This window comes from Cynocephalus volans, chromosome 4, assembly GCF_027409185.1.
Source record: "Cynocephalus volans isolate mCynVol1 chromosome 4, mCynVol1.pri, whole genome shotgun sequence".
NCBI lineage: Eukaryota > Metazoa > Chordata > Mammalia > Dermoptera > Cynocephalidae > Cynocephalus > Cynocephalus volans.
Genome location: NC_084463.1, coordinates 109,423,046 through 109,443,184, shown reverse-complemented (window position 1 = coordinate 109,443,184; position 20,139 = coordinate 109,423,046). Strand labels below are relative to the sequence as shown.

The window sequence follows — 20,139 nt, the reverse complement described above, 5'->3', positions numbered from 1 at the left end:
AAAAAAAGAAGAGAGAAGACTCAAAAATGAAAAATGAAAAAGGAGACATTAGAACTGATACCACAGAAATACAAAGAATCATTAGAGACTATTATAAACAACTGTATGTCAACAAATTTGAAAAGCTGGAGGAAATGAACAAATTTCTGGACACATACAAACTACCAAGACTGAACTAAGAAGACACAGAAAACCTGAACAGACCAATACTGAGTAATGAGATTGAAGCAGTAATCAGCAGTCTCCCAACAAAGAAAATCCCAGGACCAGACGACTTTACTGCTAAATTCTACCAAACCTTTGAAAAGAATTTAATTCCAATTCTCTTCAAACTATTACAAAAAGTGGAAACAGAGGCCACTCTCCCAAATTCATTCTATGAGGTCAGCATCACTCAGATACCAAAACCAGACAAAGATACAACAAAAACAGAAAACTATGGGCCAATATCTTTTTTACAAAAGGTCACAGGTTATAGGAATCATAACACACAGTACAATTATATATATGTAACCTTCCTTATTGGTATAAAGATAAGATTAGTTCATAAAGTCATAAGGAGAGCAAGTTTAGTGTTTCTTAAACTTAGAGGTTCTAATTCAGTAGGTCTGGGAATGGAGCCACAGTATCTCTATGTCTGACAATTTTTTAGATGATTCTGAAGGGCTATCAGATTTAGGAGCCAGTGATCTTGTATGTACCATTATACTTTATTGATGACAAAAACTAGTCATGGGGATCCAGACTGTTGACTTAGTTGCGTCATTTGAATGTAAGCCCTATTTGCCTTTTAAGAGGCTCGGAAAAGAAAAATGTAAAAAAGCCAAAGGAATGACAAGGCTAATCCTTTGCACTTCTGATAGCTATTTCTGAGGTAGGCTGAGTTCCTGGAGATTATAGATCAGAGGCGTTTGATGCCCAAACTGGCCCAAAGTCTTAAAGCTATGGAAAAGCCTCAAGGGTTAATATGGGGTGCTTTAGAAATGAGGTTCTACTCAAATGTGGGGAGAATGGAAAGCAGGATTGGATTAAATAGTAGTTGTTGAGGTTATGGGTTAGTGATGAATAATTATTTTAAAAAAAAAACTGCTTTGGGATAATTTCAGTCTTTAACATTTAAGTTTAGCTGTTTAAGCAAAACATAATATTTTTATTTTTAAAAAAAGGATGTTTGGAAAAGTATGGTCTAGAAAACTTAAAGGTCGTCTAGGTCAACCAAGTTACCCAATTGCCTGCCTTAGAGAAACCTAGTTGTTTGGATCATGAGGTATAAATAAGCCCCCACTGCCCCTTTAATGACCGCATATAATATCACAGGCAGAGTACCTAGGAGGAAATAATTGCTTGGTGAGTACTAGACCCACAAACCAAAAATCTTTCTAGAAAATCTTAACCCCTCTGTCCCTCAAAAAAAAAAAAAAAAAAAAAAAAAAAAAAGCCAAAACACACCAAAGCAAAATCCATGAACTAGAAAACCCAAACAACTCACTATGTGTAAGTGCAAGATTTAAAATAGCAAAAGGAAGTAAAGCTCATCTCTTTGACGTCAAGTTCTATTTTGGTATATAACAAAATAGTTGAACTACAAGTCCCTCAGAGTTAAAATATTCAACAGACCTTTAGCTATAAGATGTGTTGCCAGGCATCTGTATGGAATATGACCATGTAATCAGGATGTTTTTTACTTTTCCACACAAAGAGAACCAAAGCTACTGCTTTTAAAGATTAGGAGACTTTTATTAGAATGACAGAAGACAGTACAGAGGAAATGGCTTGGGGGTGGGGGAGATGCATGAGAGAGAGTGAAAGGAACAGTATTTGTACTATCCAAATTAGAGCCAGGATGTTTATGCTCAAATCTTGTCTTGGCTCTGTGTTGAGGGGACTGAATAGTGGGGACATGGGAAAGTATATCTCTGAGATCCTTAAATTAGGCACTAAATATACCAAGTTTCTCCTACAAGTTCTTTATATTTTCAGCAGTCTCAGCACATTTCTGAATATATATTGTGATTAGAGTCCAAAGCTGGCTAATGTTAATTACCCCTTCTTTTTGTTGCTAGTATCCTCCCTATTGCTGTTGTTTCATTCTGTTGTTTACAAGTCATGTCCCTCTAAACAGAATTGTAACCTTATAGGGGGTGTTTTTATTTATCTTTCTTTTATTCAGACATCGTGTATTTATTGTGCACTTATTTCATGCTGGGCACTGTGCTAGGCACATAGGATGTAAGTATTAGTAAGATAGAGCTGGTTCTTGTCCTCATGGAACTTACCATCTCCCTTTGTACCATGTACATAGCTGGCATTGTCAAATGATGTGAACATTAGGTTAATGCAAATTATATAAATTAGCACCATTCAAAATAGCATTAACAACATTTCACATGTCAATGTTCCTAATAAATATTTGGCCAGAATTAAGATTAATTAATACATATGTGGAGTTTAGACTCAAAACTATATTTAGACTATATTTAGAAAACCTAAGGGATGTTAATTTTCTTTGTAAAGGTTTCTCTTAAGAATTAAAAAAGTTCCATGAAGAATTTGCAATGGAACTGGCAAACAAAAGAACAATTATTTGTATCTCACTATTGCCCACTTACATTGCTTCAGCACACATAAGAGGTAGCAGCAGCAGCTGCCGAAGATGAAAATAGTTACAGTCCTGGGTCTGAATAGAGAAAATCTTGATGTCTATTAAGGTGGCTTTTTTTACACATGTCACTTACAAGAAAAATAGGACTTTAGTAGTAGAAGTTCTAATAGTTTTGAAAGAGGGAGAGTTAAGAACCTCCTTATAGAGCTTAGAGAGCTGCAGGTGGAATTTGCTTGGGGTATTGTTAAATACTGCGGCTTGCTTTCACATTTATGAGTTCTCTTGTTCCATGTTTGGGGCAGAGCTACCCCAATTTGAGATTGGAAAAGATTGGAGAGTGGCAAGTCCACCAAAATATGGCCCAGATCTCCTGAAATGTTGAAGCACTTCAGTGAACTAGAGTAGACACTCACTGTTAGATTTCGAGTTTGGAGTAAAACTTGTTCTGATTTGACTAGTTTCAAGTTGTCCCCCGTGTTTTCCAGTGTGCCTCAACTGCAGGTGAAATCTTGGATTTTCCTAATGTAGAACCAATTCAACTTACCAGGAATTAATTTTTTTTTTCACACACAGACAACTGTGTCATGTTGCATATAAGACCTTCTGCTAGAAAGGACAAACATATTGTCTGGCATCCATATTTTGGAGGCAAAGAGTTAATACTAGTAATTCATGTGTGACATCCTTTTTTTGGCAAAGGAACAGTAGACTTTATCAGTTTGGATTTTCCACTATTTGTGTTCGATCATGAACAAGTTAAATTATTCCCAGGATGAATCTTAAACTCCTCATTATTTTTAGTGCTTGCCTTGCAGCTGAGTAAATACCTCTTTAGGATATGTGACAATTGAATTGGCTTGGGTTTTGAAACATGTCTTGGCCTTAGAACCTGCTTATGTTCATTCATACAAATTGGTTCCTTCAAATGTAACTAGTCAATGTAAAATTGTAAATTTGAAATTGTAAACTTTGCAAGTAAACTTTTTTTGCCACTCAGCAGATTGGTGCATTTCAATATTGAGGTCTATTTATAATGACTTATGGGAAGAGAAATTGGGTTACATGGCTTCCTAACATCCCACCAAGTGTGTATGGGTTTGGATTTTAAGTGATTTACATTATTTTTTTCCAAGTGGATTGTCATACTGGGTTAACAATTTCCTTCAGAGTTCCACTAATAAATCACAGATTCTCACAGCTAGTGTTCCAGTGCTTTATTATTAAATAACACCCCTTTCTAATTTTTGGTTTTGCAAGCCAGTGGAGTATTTAAAACAAACTCTCTGAATGCCCTTGGAGCTTTCAGTTCAGACCAGGCTCCTTGGAACCCTAGTGCTTTCAGAGTTCTGCTACTGCTGTACTACCATATGTAGCTTCTTTTAATGTCGTTTGGGTTCTGTAGGGCTCTCCCAGGCCAAGAGCTGGGAGAAACGGAAAGAGCTCTCCGGTTTGCAGGCAGGCGGGCTGCACAGGCAGCTTTTCCCAGACTCTCCCAGCTCCGGCTTTTCATGCATACCAGCAGAGCCGCTTTTTTCCTCCAGTGATTGAAACCATCTGGACTGCAGGGGGGTCACGTGTGTATGAGAAAATGACATAAAGTTTCAGACCCCCTTGTGCTTTGCTCCAAACCCAGACAATTCTTGGACGGATGGTGCCGAGGTGAGGGCCTTCCAGTTTGAGTGCCAACTTCTCATCCTGGCCTTTCCTGTCCCCAACCTTCCTCACCCCTGTCCCCCACCCTCTTTTGCGCACTCTTGCTCCCTCCAGTGCCTCCGAGCACACCCCTCCGCCAGGCTTCAGCAGCCCACCCTCTCTGTCTTGGGTGGAGGCACACATCCTCCACGCCCCCCTCTACTCAAATCTGCGCTCCCTCCCTTCCCTCTCCTTCCAGCCCGGCCACAGCCCCGGCGCGGATGCCTGCCGGGCGCCCGCCCTCTCTGCAGGAGCGGCTCCTCCTCCGGGCTGCGGGCTCCGGAGAGCCGCCGTCTGTGCTGAGCGCCCGGCCTGGCTGGGGAGCGCAGAGGTAAGCGCCTCGGGGCGCCGCTGGGAGGTCGCCTGCTTGCCCTGGTGCCCTGGCTCCCGGCCGGGTGGCGGGCAGGACGGGGCGCGGGTTCCTGCTCTGCCGCGCCCTGCCCCGTCCCTGCACTCCTAGCCTTTTTCCCGCTATTCCTGACTCCTTGCCCCGGTGGTGGTCGAGCTCTGTGAGTATTTGCACGAGGGGCGCCCCAAAGGCTCCCTAGGAGCAAGGTGGCGGGCAGCTCCTGGGGCTGATGGGGACTGCCCTCTCGGGCGGTCGTGGCCAGCACTGCTTTGCGGCCGGCTGGGGCCGCGCGGTTGGGGGTGGGGAACCTCGAGGCAGGGTCTGGGGCAGTGAAGAGCGGCCCTGTGCAGAGTCGAAACTGGACTCCGGGCGGCCCTGGGAGTGGGCTCTGCGTGCCGCCTTGCCCCCTGGACGCCGCCCAAGCCTCTCTGCAGAGGCTCTTACCTGGAGTTGTTGTAACTTGTATGCAACACATACACACACTCACACACACAACTCAAACAAAGGAAAATTAACTTTGCACTCTATCACTTCGACAAGTTAAACTATTTGTGGATGGTTACCTTTCATCCTCCCCCACCTTTTTCTGATGAGCACTTAAGTATTAAAGGTGTTCTTTTTTTAAAGTGACCCAAGACTGAAGGGACACACTTTAGCCAAATTTACGCTACCTTGTCGAAGAATTTAGTCACTGAGTGCAGTACAAGAGACTGAACGTTTTCCAGTGTTTCTAAAGAAGGATTATTGCATTTTCCTGGGATCTTTATATGAATGTGATTTATAATTATTTGAATACCAATAAAACAACTTCTTCACTAAGTGAGAGAATTTGCCTGAATGCTGCTTTAGTCCAGCTCTTGCTTTTATCCCAGTCCAGGTGTTTCTGCTGTTTGGACAAGGTCTCGGTAGTGATGAAGCGGTCATTATCCCATCTCCAAGATTGTTTTTAGCTACCTCTATTATGCTCATACTTCAACTGGCCATCTTAGGATAGGATCACAGGTTAAACCCAAGTGACTGCATTCTTGCTTTGTTTTGTTTTCTCCAAGTAAAATTTTTTAGGAGGTAAATCTGTTCACTGATGGGTTTTCCTTCCCCCAGAAATAGGGCTTTCTAAAGGATCAGAAATAGACTATGAATTGCTCATAGTCTGTCTCCCATGCTGAATGAACAGCACAAAGCAAGAACTCAAGAAGAGCCTGTTGAATACATGAAGTGAAGTAAAGGCTTTCTGGATTTTGCTGGCCTGGCAGAGAGTTCCCAGGTTTCTAACATAGGTTTAGCCTTCCTTTTATTTACCTAGCATGTATTATTACTTTTGGAAAAACTCGACAACACATGGGGAAGAGATTTGTTCTAATGTATACAGGAAGTGTTATTATCCCTTAATTAGGCCAGAAGGGCACCCATTTTTGGTAGGCAACTCCAAGGCAACTTTTACCTTCAAAGTATTTTTTATTGAACACTTAGATTGTGATTGGCTCGCTCTTGAGTTTGTGGGCTCGTTGGGGAAAGAGGAGTGACACAAAAGAGAAGAATAATTTCAGATCAATTGGCTTACAGTACTTGTATAAGAATTACATAAACTAAAGGAGAAAATGATTGTTAGGCAGGGTGGCTTTCTGAAAGAGCGGATTTCAATTGGGCCTTGAAGCAAAGCATGGTTCTGAAACTGATGGGAAGTTGCTGGGGAGAATTTTCAAGAGAACAGAGGGTAGGCCATTTGGATTGGAACTAAGGAAAAAAGTAATACTGAGTATCTCCTCTGAGCCACATGTCATTCTCTCTCTTTCTTCCTTTAGTGTTATGAAGTAGGTACTGTTACTCTTGTTTTAAGGATGAGGGAATTCTTGTTTTCAAAAGAGAAGACCAGAAAGATAAGTAACCTGCTCAAGACGACACAAGTAGTAAGTGATAGAGCTGGAATTCCAATTTGCCTCTAAAGGTATGCGCATACAACTGCCTTCTACAATGAGGTCCAGTTGAAGGAGACTGTGGTTGGCTTGAATTCTGGCTCAGGGACTGGAACTTTATCCTATAGACATTGTCTAGTTTTTAAAGATTGAGAAAAGGGGTAATGGGCAAAGCTGTGTTTTTAGAAGATTCATGTGACATCTGTGTACAGGAATGTGACATGCTCGTCACAAGTCATGTATAAGTTGTAGTTCTTAATTAGGAGGTTAAAAAAGTGAATAGAACCAAGATATCTGGGTGTTTCAATTCCTGCCCCATTTACTGAAACCTGCAGTAAGTAGCTTGGTTCACTGGGTAAGAACTAGTTGCAGTGACCACAGGGCTGCTGGGGATAAGAAAAGAGCTGAATCTTACCAGGCAAACATTGAAATGGAATGTGTATGTGGAGCAACACAACTGGTGGTTTGTCCTTTATGTTCCCCAGATGTTTCGCAATGCTTTGGTGAAAGTTTTTTTCTTTCATGACTACCCTGAGAGGTAAATCAATGTGGTGATTTGTTTAAAAGCCTTTCCTTGCCCTAAACATCTTATTTAAGTTGAGGTGCCCCCCACATTCTCTTGTTTCTTAAAAATGCAGAATTTTAAAACTTGGTACTGGTAAGGTAAAAATGAATTGAGAATGCCTTTCTTAATAATGAGACCATTTAAGATAAAATGTACATTTATTTCACTTTTTATCATGGGGGAACAATAGGAGGCCTTTGGAGAGTTACTGTGTGGGAATTCAGAAGGGATACAAAAGCCAGGATTTAGAGATGCACAAAGCTTTTCTACCCCTCCATATTTCTTACCAGTTAATTGCGTAGTGCATATATACAGCTAGGGAGCTTACAAGGCCATTGAATACCCAAATTTATAGCCAGGCCCTTTGATTCTCTGCAGATAATGGGCTCAGGAAGGGCAGCAGTGGGTGGAGCCATTTCACTGGAATTGTCCACCGCTTTGAATACAATCTGGATTTCTTGCTGTTCCTTGTGTAACTTCTAGGCCTTTTCTTCTGAACTTGTTAGTAATCTGAAGTCTTGGTTTTCAGGACAAGGAATATAAGGTAGCAGGAGTTTGCAGAAAAAGGGACAGCTGACAGGCAGAAAAATAAAATTTTTCAACTAAATAAGTTTTCTTTTAATTAATGTCAGAGTCAACCATGTTTTTTTTGTAAAATAAAAAAATGTGAAACCAAAATGCGATCTGAGTTCTTCATACCCATTTTTACCATTTAGAGCCTCTAATCCTGGAGAGCTTGTCCTATTGAATGGGGCCTTGATATGTGAAATTATCACCAGTACCTCTAAATGTGTCAGGACATGACTCGTTTTGGGTTTTGGACCTCTGCAGAACGTGACCACTCAGTATAGGGGATTTGAAGTCCAAAAACATGGGTTAAAATTCCAGCTTTCCATTTATTCAGAAGTTTCTGGAACTTGAGGTCTGAAGGATCTCTTAGCTCAGTTTTTCTAGTTTTTCCAGACCAGGGTAATCCCTTAGGGCCAGACATTGGAGGTCATGTCCTGATTAGTCCCTTGGTTCTCCCGTTTTGTATCTTGTGTTACCTGAAAGTCATTTTGTTTTATCTGTAGCTTCTGGGTATAGTTTTTCTCATCATTCCTACAGAGAATGGCAAAGTTCATTCTTAATAAATTGGTGATCTTTTGGTATGAGTTCCTATGAGAATGCTTTCTTTTTTTTTTAATTGAAACAAAATTGATAATACATATTTGTGGGGTATGAAGTTGACTAGCAATACTTGTATATGATACTTGATAATCAAATCAGGATAGTTAGCATATTCATCATTACCATATGTAATCATTCTCTGTGTCCATTAACCAATTTGTTCCTGACCCCCCTCCCCACTTCCCAGCTCTAGTAACCACAGTTCTGCTCTCTCCTTCTGAGAGTTTGACTTATTATTGTGATTGTTTGTTTGTTTGTTTCTTATTTATTTATTATTAGCTTCCACTTATAAGTGAGGACATGTAGTATTTCTCTTTCTGTGCCTGGCTTGTTTCACTTAACATAATTTTCTCCAAGTTCATCCATGTTGCTGCAAATGGCAGAATTTCATTCTTTTTTATGGCTGAGTAATATTCCATTGTGTAAATATACCACATTTTTCTTATCCAGTTGTCCATCGATGGACATTTAGGTTGGTTCCAACTCTTGGCTACTGTAAATAGATCTGCGATAAACATGGGAGTATAGGTATCCTTTCCACATGATGATTTCCATTCCTTTGGGTATACCTAGCAGTGGGATTGCTGGATCATATGGTAGCTCTAGCTGTAGTTGTTTGAGGAGAATGCTCTTGAGCTTAGTTTTGAGAGTTGGGGGTCTCAAAAGGAGGCTTTGTCAGTGTTCTTATTTAAATGTCAGAAATATTCGGTTGCATTTTTAATGCATTGCTTATAGTTGTTAATGTTTTTATATTTGGTAAGAACTTGTCATTTTTATAATTCATTAAATGAGTGATTTAGATTTTCTAAGATAGCTAGAAGCTTAGAAAAATAGAACTGGAATATCTTTTTGATACTCAGATGTAATCTCCTAGTATAGTAGAACTTTGACTATTTTAACCTACTCTACCTTGAATATCCTTAAGTCTTTCTCAAGAGATTTGATCTTTCTCAAGAGATTTCACAATCTCCTAGGAAATGCTTTCTAAGATTTCCAGATTGATGATCACAGATTATCTCCTTGTAGTTAGCCTAAGTTTTCTTTTAGTGTTTCTTACTTTTTCTGTTTTCTTCTCCCTCAATGCACATATGTTCACAGATTTGATAAATTGTTTCTCCTGGAACCCAATGGCAGTTACCAAATGTACAGATTGCCCCATCTTTCCTTCCTTTCTTCTGGCTAAACAAGCTGAACTTTCTCTGTTTTTCTTTAGAAATCTCACTTTTTAGACCTATGATTATGCTTGTTGCTTTGTGTTTTGTTTTATGCAGGAAGTCAATATCAGATATGTTGGCAATTAGAGCTTTCAGATTGGAAGGAGCCTTTTGGAATAAAATGTGCTTTTTTTTTTTCTTTCAAAATAAGTAATTGTGGAACATACATATGTAAACTTTAGAGAGGATCTTTAAAAAAAATTATCATCAAAAGAATTTTGCCCAAGTCTTTTAGGGATTTAAAAAGAATCCAGCCTTTGCAAGATTGCACTAAAAGTAACAGACTAGCCCAATTAAGGCCTTTCTAGAAGTGTGGGAATCATTTGTTTAAACTGGAATTTAGGATCCCCAAGCAAATATGATAGAAATAATCTGCTTAACCTTTGTTAATAGCATAAGAAATAAACCTCTTTTTTATGGGCCTCTTGTGATAAAGGACCATCGTGACTAGAATATGCTGGGAATATGTTTCTGTTTGTTAATGTTCCGGAAACTATTCTGGGTGGGCAAGGGTCAATTTTGGTGACTTTTTGTCTTTCTTTGTTGTGAAGTTGGGATTTTAGATATTAATCTAGCTAAGCATAAGTTTGAACCTAGGTATTTGTGAATGTTTTTCCCCCTTTTCTCATTCTTTGTTTTGGCGAAGGCTAACTGAAGTGGTGTAGAAAGTGCTTCTAATCAAGCAGTTAGTGTCCTGAGATGTTTTGTCTGACACTGGTCTCAGGCGAAGCACTCTGTCTTACTGTCATTCACACACTCTTCCTTCTTTGTGTCCAACATTTATTGAATATTTGCTATGGAAAAAGCACTGGGTCTAGGGCTTCCAAGCATGTTTATTCTGTTATTTCTTTTCCTCAGTGAACATGCTTAATGTTAGGGGTTTGATGAATCAATGAGTGGGTGAAGTTAAGTATTTAGACGGGAAATTATTTTTGGGTATTGGTGTTGGGTACCTCCTAATTCAAACACTGCTGTTGGGAAGTGGCTGTTTGTACATCACTCTGGCCTCTCTTCTGGGTGCTAAGAGATGACCCCTGATAAGGCTCAACATGTGGGGATATATTTTTTAGTGAGTAAATAGGGCCTAGTCAGTTATTTTTCCTATTAGTCATGTTAGATTATGTTTTCTGTTGCCGGGAACTCCAGTTAGCATAATATCCCCTTGCATTAGAAAGTGCCACTAAATAGTTAGTAGTAAGGACTGCCAGGAGAAGCTTTTCCTGAAAGTCTGGTCTTGCCTCTTGAGCCAGGGATGGATGCTAAATGCGCTGACCCAAAAGACTTCTTTCTATACACTGGGACTAAGTCCAGGAAGAATGGAAGTTCTCTTGAAGATTGTGTACTTGTATGGAAGGAGAATCAAAGCTTTTTGCTTCTCAGTGTACACTAGAATCTGTACATAGAAACCTAGAGATAAAAAAAAACCCATTTGCAAATGAATGTTTAGTTTTATAGAGTTAGGGTTAGAATGGAAAAATGGGACTTACAGTCAAAGTGTTCATTCAGTACTTAATGTCCAGTTAATCAGAGATAACAGTTGTGAGGGTTCTGTTTTGCTATTTTTTCCCTCACATCTGTGTTTTGACAGGTTGCTTCCTTCAATCACAATAGTATTTAGGATCACAGTGTTTGTACAGAAAGTACTGTAAGAGTCAGGAGATGGGCAGAGGCCATTTTATATCTTGTTTCAGATGGACCATTTTTAAAACTCCCGTAAGTAGGTCGGTGATCAGAATTAGTTATAAATAGCTAATAATACCTCTGCTGAAAGGTATTGGCAAAATAACATCTAGCGGCCATTGCATGTTCCAGATTTAGATTTGTACAAGAAAGCCTGTTTGGGAGCAGTATCATGTGCCCAGCTCTGTCCACCTTCCAGTTGCCTACACAGTTCCCATGCATTTGTCACTATTACTTGTCCCTGGAGGGCCAGGGGTCGATCTTAAGATATGAGGCTCAGACTTGGTTGAAGCCACATCAAGAGCTAGTCTTGGTGGGTCAGCATTATTTTCTGTGGTTTATCACCAGGGCTAGGGGGGTGGGGGCATGGGTGGTTGGGACAAGGAAGAGAAACAGAAGGGCAGATAGTTCTGCAGAAATTGAATAAAGTGAAACAGTTAAAAATCTTTTTTCCCTCATTGACTTGGGCCTTTGTTCTTTTGGAAACTCTTATCACTCTTCTGTTGGAAACTCTTATCACTCGAGGTCATTTTATAAATGCTCATAGTAACTAGTTGAAGGCACCGTAACTCCTGTACATTGGTGGGAAGAACCCTGCTGGATGATTCTCTGCATGTGTATTTGGGTTATGCCCATTTTCTTTCCCACTTTTCCTCCTAAGATTTAAAAATTTTAAGAAATTTATTTATTTTTATGGAAACATAATTGATTATACATATTTGTGGGTACACTGTTGAATATCAATACCTGAGTACAATATGTGGTGATCAAATCAGGATAATTAGTATATTCATCATTCACAATGTAATCATTTTTTGTGACCCTTTACCAATTCCTCCTAAATTTTGATGCTACTGTTTTTGGGGGGAATATTCTGGCTTCAATGTTAAGATTCTTTCAGGGCCATGGGGACCGGGGGGTGTGGGGAGGTAAGTGTGACATGTTGCCAGGTATGAGGTTTTTACATGTAGACAAATCACCAGGAAAGTAGAGACAGAAAAGTTTAAACACAAAGCATAAGGATTGGGAAGTCAGGTGGGAAAGTGGCATGGCAGATGGTGTAACTGCGACTGTCTCTGCCAAGAGGGAACTGATGGTTGGATGGTAGAGTGGTGCTGAGGATATGATTTATAATTCACATGATTCCTTGAAGAGGAAGATGATTATTTTTTCCTTAAGAGAAAGCATAGTATGTTACATTGATGTCTTTGAAATTCATGTGACATAATCATGAATAACTGTAAATACCTGACTAAGTATCTAGCTCTATGCCAAGCATAGTAGTGAATGTACAAGGATGAGAAGAAAAATAACCTGGACTTACAACATGTAATTGTTACCTAAAGGACTGTATAAAGTATTAAATTATCAAGCTGTAAATTGTGAGTTACATCCAGGGGGCTTGGGGCCCCAGACAAGGCTTAGGACATGCAGGCTTATGGCAAATCTTGGGCCAGATGGAAGACTTTGGAGATGTCAGAGTGTCCAGGGCTCAGCCTTCAGCTCTCTTCTCTACCTGCTCTTTTCTTAGGTGAATTTCATAGCTTTAAAGTACTAGCATTGATGAAGTGTTGACTCTGTGCCAGACTCTGTTCTAGGAGTTTTATATGCACTAATTTAATCTTCCAGACAACCTTATAATGAAGGTACTATTATTATCCTCACTTAAAGGTATAGAAACCGAGGCACAGAGATCACACAGTTCATTAGCTGGAGAGCCAGGATGCAAACCTAAGCAGTTGGACACTGGACGCTGAGCCCTTGACTGGTTCTGTATAGCCTAACTGGTCCTGGGGCCTTCACTCCTGTCTCTTTATGGTCTCTTCTCCATGTTGGATCCAGAGTATTATTTAACCCTCATGTGGAATCCCATCACTCTTAGAAATAGAATCCAATCAAATTAACTACCAAGTCCCTATGTGGTCCAATCCCTAGCCCTCCTACCTGCTCTCCACCTTCTACCATCTCTTCTGTCTCAGAACCTTTGCCCTGTGCCTGGGATGCTCTTCTGGAATGTTGCTAATTGTTACCCTCAATTCTTTGGTGTATGTGCTTGAATGAACCACCTCAGGGAGGCCTTCCCTGACCATTCTGTGTAAAACTGCTCCCAGTTACTCTTTAAAGTCTCCCTGCTTTGTTTTTCTTCTTGAAACTGTATTGCATATTTGTGTGTGTTTTCCTGTCTGCTTTCCCAAATAAATAAACTCTGTGAGGTTAGGGACTTGGCCTGTTTGTTTACTGGTATCTTTACTTTTTAGATCAGTACCTGGAAGGTTTTTCTAAAAATATTTGTTAAATAAGTGAATAAATGGTGTCTTTTGTATTTGATGTTCATGTTTTAACATGACTTCACTTGGATAAAAATAGGAGAGAGGAAAGGGATATACAGGTGATAGATAGATAGATTTGGGTCTTAATTGGTTTTATGTTTATTTCAAGGCTTTGTCATAGTATGTTGCTAAGAAAATGCTCAGAAAATCTTGGCTGAGTGAATGCACTGTGTGATTTGTTCTGGATTCCAGATACACTCATACGAGTTCAGAGCGGAGAGAATACTGTGGGCTGAGGTGCTCGGAGAAAGTTCTTGGAGGACTTGCAGATTTTCAAGAAGAGATTTGGATTTGGTTGGGCATATAGGAATCATAGAATAATTCTTTAAAGCTAGGATTATTAAGGTGATCTAGTTCAACCTTTCTGTTTATAGATGGGGAAACTGAGCCCAGAGAAGTGAAGGACTAGTCCAGAAGCACACTTGTTTATGTCAGAACCATGTCTGGAATCCAGGTATTTTGATTCCTAGTTCAGTTCCTTTTCCTCCATAGAGTGCTGCCTTCAGAATTGAGGAAGACACTTTGGGAGTTGGGGCGGGGGCGGGGGTGTTTGTGTGTGTGACTAAGAGCAGCACGAGCGAAGGCTCAGAGACAGAAAAGATGTTGGCTTATGTGGGATGGAAATTAGGTTGTCCACATCGAAACAGCAGGATTATAAAAGAGATGCGTGAGAGATAAAGTAGACTGTATACAGCAAATCAGATCCTGAAGGATCTTGAATGTCATCTTGAAGACTAAATTTGGAATGAGAGGGAGGCATGTGAAAATGCTTTAAATATTGTTCTGTCGGGCCGAGCCCGTGGCGCACTCGGGAGAGTGCAGCGCTGGGAGCGCAGCGACGCTCCGCCGTGGGTTCGGATCCTATATAGGAATGGCCGGTGCACTCACTGGCTGAGTGCCGGTCACGAAAAAGACAAAAAAAAAAAAAAAAAATATTGTTCTGTCTTTCTCTCCGGTGAAGGTGACATAGTCGGTAGTGTAGAAAATGTATTGGAATTGAGGAGGAAAGTGTAGGCTCAGAGGAGTTAGGAGGACCTTTTAATAGTGCAGGTATTAGTGTAGCTAGGGGCCTAGTAGCATTTCAATTTGTTTTGTTTCCATTTTTGGAAATTTGTGGTGGTGTTGGAGGAGATAACATATAATTCTCAGTTAAGATGTATGCACTTAGCTTTCTAAGAGAGTTTGTGGGCAAGAAGCAGGAGACCTGGTATTTTACCTTAATTCTGTATGTGGTTATAAATGACATTTTAGTATCTGAATGATAATTGCTCTAGGAAATCTGGGCTGGGTTAGGACAGCAGAGATAGAAGGTAACATCATAGTGGTGTGAAAATAGTGATAGAATGGGTAAAGAGGGGCAGAAGGAACAGATGGAAAATGAATGGGAGCAGCTTCCCAGAGAGGGCCTGGACCTCTCTGTCAGAGGAGCTGCGTTGTGGCCAGGGAGGCAGACATCCAGGGACCCCAACCTTACGTTGTTCTTTTAAGATACAGGAGGGCAATGGAAGTAAAACTTGTCTCTTGGGACCTCAAATGCTTTAGATGGGTGGGTTGTGCTAAAGTTTAGGCCCATTCATGTAGTCCACATAAGTTTTTAACCAGAATTGATGAGAATAGATCATTACAGCCCTTACCAGGCTAGTGAATTGGCACAGAGTATGATCCTTTACAAGTTTTTCCATCCTCAGGAATCTTTTTCCATCTCTAATGAAAAACTTTGAAAGTCAGCATTAAAGCGAGAACACAGACCTTTAAATAATATCTCATACTGGATCTGAAAATTTAGGTTGCAGAAAAAATCCTGGAGCATTCCACATTCAACAAATATTTATTGAGCAGTACCTTCTAAATACACCAGATCCTGTCCTGGGTACTGGAGCTTCAAGCTTTTGGTCATATTGCATCAGATGTTATTAATAAAATATTAGCATTTGATTCTATTTCATGTTAAGCTCTTTTAGTCCCAGAGGTTATATAGCTCAGTCCATAAACCCTCAGTTGATTCAGACTGTTCACTTATGTTTGCATTTACTTGTTGAGTGTTTAGTTTACTGTGTAACAGGCAATATGCTGGATGCTGAGGCAGTTTTGGAGATGAGTGAGAATTGGTGAGAGTCTGCAGCTGGTTGGCTGGAATTTACCAGGTAGATCTGGCAGCTTTCCAGTTTGCTGGGATTCCTAGCCAAGAAGAGAGTGTAGTCAGCAGTAATATATCCTCTTTTCTTGTTATGTCCACACTGGGCCCTCTCCTTTTCCTCTTATACTTGCTCCGTAACGCCCATCTTTAAATTTAAGAGAAATGAAAATTAGCTCCTTTGAATTAAGTTTGGGAAGCTCTATTAGGACTGAACTTCCCCGATGAAACCCTAAAATTAGAAACCTTTTTAGGAGCATCTCTGTTGCCTGTGTAACCCTAGCAAAGAGGCTTCTTCATGTGATCTTTCCTCCTTCCTGTGAAAGTTGCTTTTGCCTGTACTGTGGATACAGGGCACATAGTGCTTGGAATTTCTGAGACTCTTCACTTCTGCCTGCTTTGCTGGCTCCCTTTGGAGATGCTGGCAAGGCCATGGTGTCTTGTTTTCTTAGAATGAGTAACACAAATGAGAGGGCAATCATGCTAAATTTTCCCATCATTTAGAAAAGCAGCTGCTTAGAACAAAAGAAGGAAAAAGAGATGGGTACAGAGGAGGAGTGTTTTACTGAGCCTTTGGGTTGCCAGCTGGAGTGAGATTGTTCCCCTCTCCTTTGCTTGGCATCTGGAACCAGCTTTTCACTATCTGCTTGAGGTTTGCTGCTGCTTTCTTTGTGTCTGTGAGCTCCTTTAATAGAAAACTACAAAATAGAAAATTATCGTTATCTTCAACCTCAATTTTAAATTGGTTCTTTAAAAAATATAATGTGTGCCTTGTAGTAGTACATTCTAAAAAAATTAAAAGCTTCAGGAGCCAGCCTGTGGCTCACTCGGGAGAGTGCGGTGCTGATAACACCAAGGCCACGGGTTCGGATCCCATATAGGGATGGCCGGTTTGCTCACTGGGTGAGTGTGGTGCTGGCAACACCAAGTCAAGGGATAAGATCTCCTTACTGGTCATCTTTAAAATAAATAAATAAATAAATAAATAAAAAGCTTCACTTTCCCAACACCCCAGAGATCATCACTGTTAATATTAGTGTATCCCCTTCTAAGTTTCTCTAGGCATACAGGTATATATATTAGTATATTTTTTTCTACCAAAGTAAGATTCATACTGTTTTTCATTCTGTCTTATTTTTCAACTATCTCTACTTTTCCCATTCAGTAAATTTTTATCTTAACTAATATCCAGACCATACTCAGATTTCCCTATTGTCTTAATCCATTCAGGCTGCTATAACAAAATATCTTAGGGTAATTTATAAACACCAGAAATTTGTTGCTTACAGTTCTGGATGCTGGGAAATCCAAGATGAAGGTGCTGGCAGATTCAGTGTCTGTTTAGGGCCTGTACTTTATAGATAACACTTTCTAGCTATGTCCTCACATGGCAGAAAGGGCAAACAGGCTCCCTCAAGCCTCTCATATTTATATGAGTGCTAATCCCATTTATGAGGGCAGATTCCCTATAAATGGGGTGGGGTCATGAGGCCCTGCCTCTTAATACCATCACCTTGGGGGTTAGGTTTTACCATATGAATTTTGGGATACATAAACATTCAGACGATAGCACCCATTGACCTTCAAATGTCCTTCTCTTTGTTTTTTCCACACCAATATCAAACCTATAGCCATGCACTGTGTATCTGGTTGTCGCAGCTTTTAAACTTCTTTTAATCTAACCCAGTCCCTTTTATTTATTTTTTATTATTATTTTTTAAGGTGAGTCAAGTGAAATCCCAGTTGCTTTTATATGATACTATCTTTTTGAAGAATTATCCTTACTGGGTATCTTTAAATGAATGCTGATTCTGTGACCTGTGCAGTGCTGAGGGCTTTATAAATGTTACCTCATTAATCCTTGCAACACTGAGAAGCGTGTTTTTTTATTCCTTAGTTTTGTATACTCTCTTTCTGTTAGATCTCAGCTATCCTCAGGAGTTCAACTATTTCCTTTATATCAGAGATTTGTCACCTGTATCTCAATTGTCACCTTAAGGACATGGACTCTTGAGCCTGATGACCTGGATTCATGTCCTTTTTCTACCATTTATTATGTGTGATCCTGGACAAGTCACTTAAACTCTCTGTGCCTCAGTTTCCTTATCTGTAAAATCAAGTAATAATAGTACCTACCTCAAGGCTGTTGTGAGGCTAAATGAATTAGAATATGTAAAGTGTTTAGAAGATAACTCAGCATATAGCTAGTATATATAATTATTGCTATTTAGACAGCTGGATGATCCTCAGGCACCTCAAACTTTCCATGTCCAATGCTTATCTCTGTAAAGCTGCTCTTCCTCCTGCTGCGTTCACTGACTACTTTAAATGATGTCAGTGTCATCTCTGATTTCTCCTGCTCTTTCAGCAATCACACTCATAAAGTCTCGTCAATTCCACTTCCCAAGTGTGTCATGAATCAGGCTTCCCCTTACTGTCTTGCTGCCTGCAACCCAGTTAAAGCCCTGACCATCTTTTGCTGGAATGCAGCTTTAACATCTCAGAATGCCCGCCTCTGGATGTTCTTCAATCTCTCAGGCTGCTCCACGATTGAGCTTTCTAAAATACAGTTAAATTAGGATACTTCCTTGCTCTTTACTTTTTTACTGAGGAATGACATAAAGTGCACAAATATTAAGCATATAGCTTAATGGATTTCAGAATTTGCATATGTCCATGTAACCATCACTCAGATAAAGATATAGAACATTTTCAGCACCTCGGAGGGTTGCCTTATGTCTCTTTCCGTTAGTATCCATGTTCCTACCCCAATCATTCTTCTATCACCATTTGTTTTGCCTTTTCTTGATCTTCATAAAAATGAATCACAAAAGCTCTTTATTGATTCTTCTTTGACAGGATAATTCTACCCTTTGACATGACATTCAAAATTCTTTGTCGTCTGGCTTTTGCTTCAAGTCCTCCACTCATACCCTGCCCTTCCTGCCATGCCAAAATTGATGTAGCTTACCAACATAATAGGCTCTTTTTCCCTTCTATTATTTTGCACTTGATGTTCTCTCGCCCTTCTGACTTCATTCCCTGGCAAACTAATCCTTCAAAACTAGCTCCAGGCAGAATCAAGCCCTTTTCTGCACTCTGGAGGCACAATTGTTATAGGTAGTTGCTTGTTTACATGTCTTTCTCCTCTACTCATCACTTTCTTGAGTTCATGGATGATGGGGCATTTCCCCCCTAATTAGTTGAATTTTACACAACTACTTCATGTTTTTCCTTGAAAAATTAGAAAATAGAAGGAAAAAAACCCCACAATCCCACTACACAGAGATAATCATTGTTTACATATACACCAAAATATACACTGATATTTTAAAATAAATAAATAAATATACATACATTCACAAAACACTAAATATTTTTCTACTTGAACTAATTTCTTATTATTTATGTTTAGGTTTTTCTCTCTCCTTATTTAAGCTATTATAGAAACACTGTGATGGGCATCTTATGCCTATATTTTAGTACAGTTCCCTGATGATTTTGGGCAGATACATTCCTAGAAGTAAAATGGATGAAAGGAATGAACGTTTTTAAGGACTCTTGATGTATTTAGCCAAATTGCGCTCCAGAAGGTCCTTAACCTGTGCACACTTCCACTAGAGTGAGTGAGAGTGCCTATTTTCAGCCATCCTTGCCAGACTAAAAAGAATTAAAATAATCAGCGTTTGCACATCTGATAAGATAAAAATGGTACTGCACTGCCGTTTTAATTTGCATTTCTTTGATTGCTGCTGAGGTAGATTATTTTCTCATATGTTTAATAGCCATTTGATTTCTATTTCTTTTGTGATTTACATGTCATTTAAAAAATTTTTTTAACTGACAAATAAAAATTGAATATATTTCTGGTGTACAGCATGATGTTTTGGTACATATATACATTGTGGAATGACTAAATCAAGCTAATTAGCATGCATTACCTCACATACTTATAATTTTTTTGTGATGAGAGCACTTAAAATCTAGTCTCTTAGCAATTTTCAAGTATACCATACATTGTTATTAACTATAGTCACCATGATGTACAATCAATCTCTTTAACTTCTTCCTCCTGTCTAATTGAAATTTTGTGTCCTTTGACCGACATTTCCCCAACCCCCTGGCTCCCTAGCCTTTGATAACCACCAGTTTACTCTGTTCCTATGAGTTTGACTTTTCTAGATTCCGCATTAGGTAAGATCGTGCGGTGTTTCTCTTTCAGTGTCTGGTCTATTTCACTTAATATAATGTCTTCCAGGTCATGTTGTAGGAAATGACAGTATTTCCTTCTTTTTTCCTTGAAAAATTAGACAATAGAAGGAAAAAACCCCACAATCCCACTACACAGAGATAATCATTGTTTACATACATACCACCTTTTCTTTATACATTCACCTGACGATGGACACTTAGGTTGATTCCATATCTTATCTATTGTGAATAATGCTGCAATGAACATAGGATTGCAGATATCCCTTTGACATATTGAC

General features: G+C 39.6%; 1 protein-coding gene across 1 annotated transcript in view; it reads left to right on the top strand.

Annotated features, from left to right (window-relative positions):
- Positions 1-4,569: 4,569 nt before the first annotated feature.
- DENND2B (DENN domain containing 2B) overlaps positions 4,570-20,139 on the top strand; it is a 148,190-nt gene continuing 132,620 nt past the window's right edge. Inside the window, exon 1 of the mRNA XM_063093367.1 lies at positions 4,570-4,625. The gene's annotated coding sequence lies outside the window, so the exon portion shown is untranslated. The remainder of the gene's footprint in view (positions 4,626-20,139) is intronic.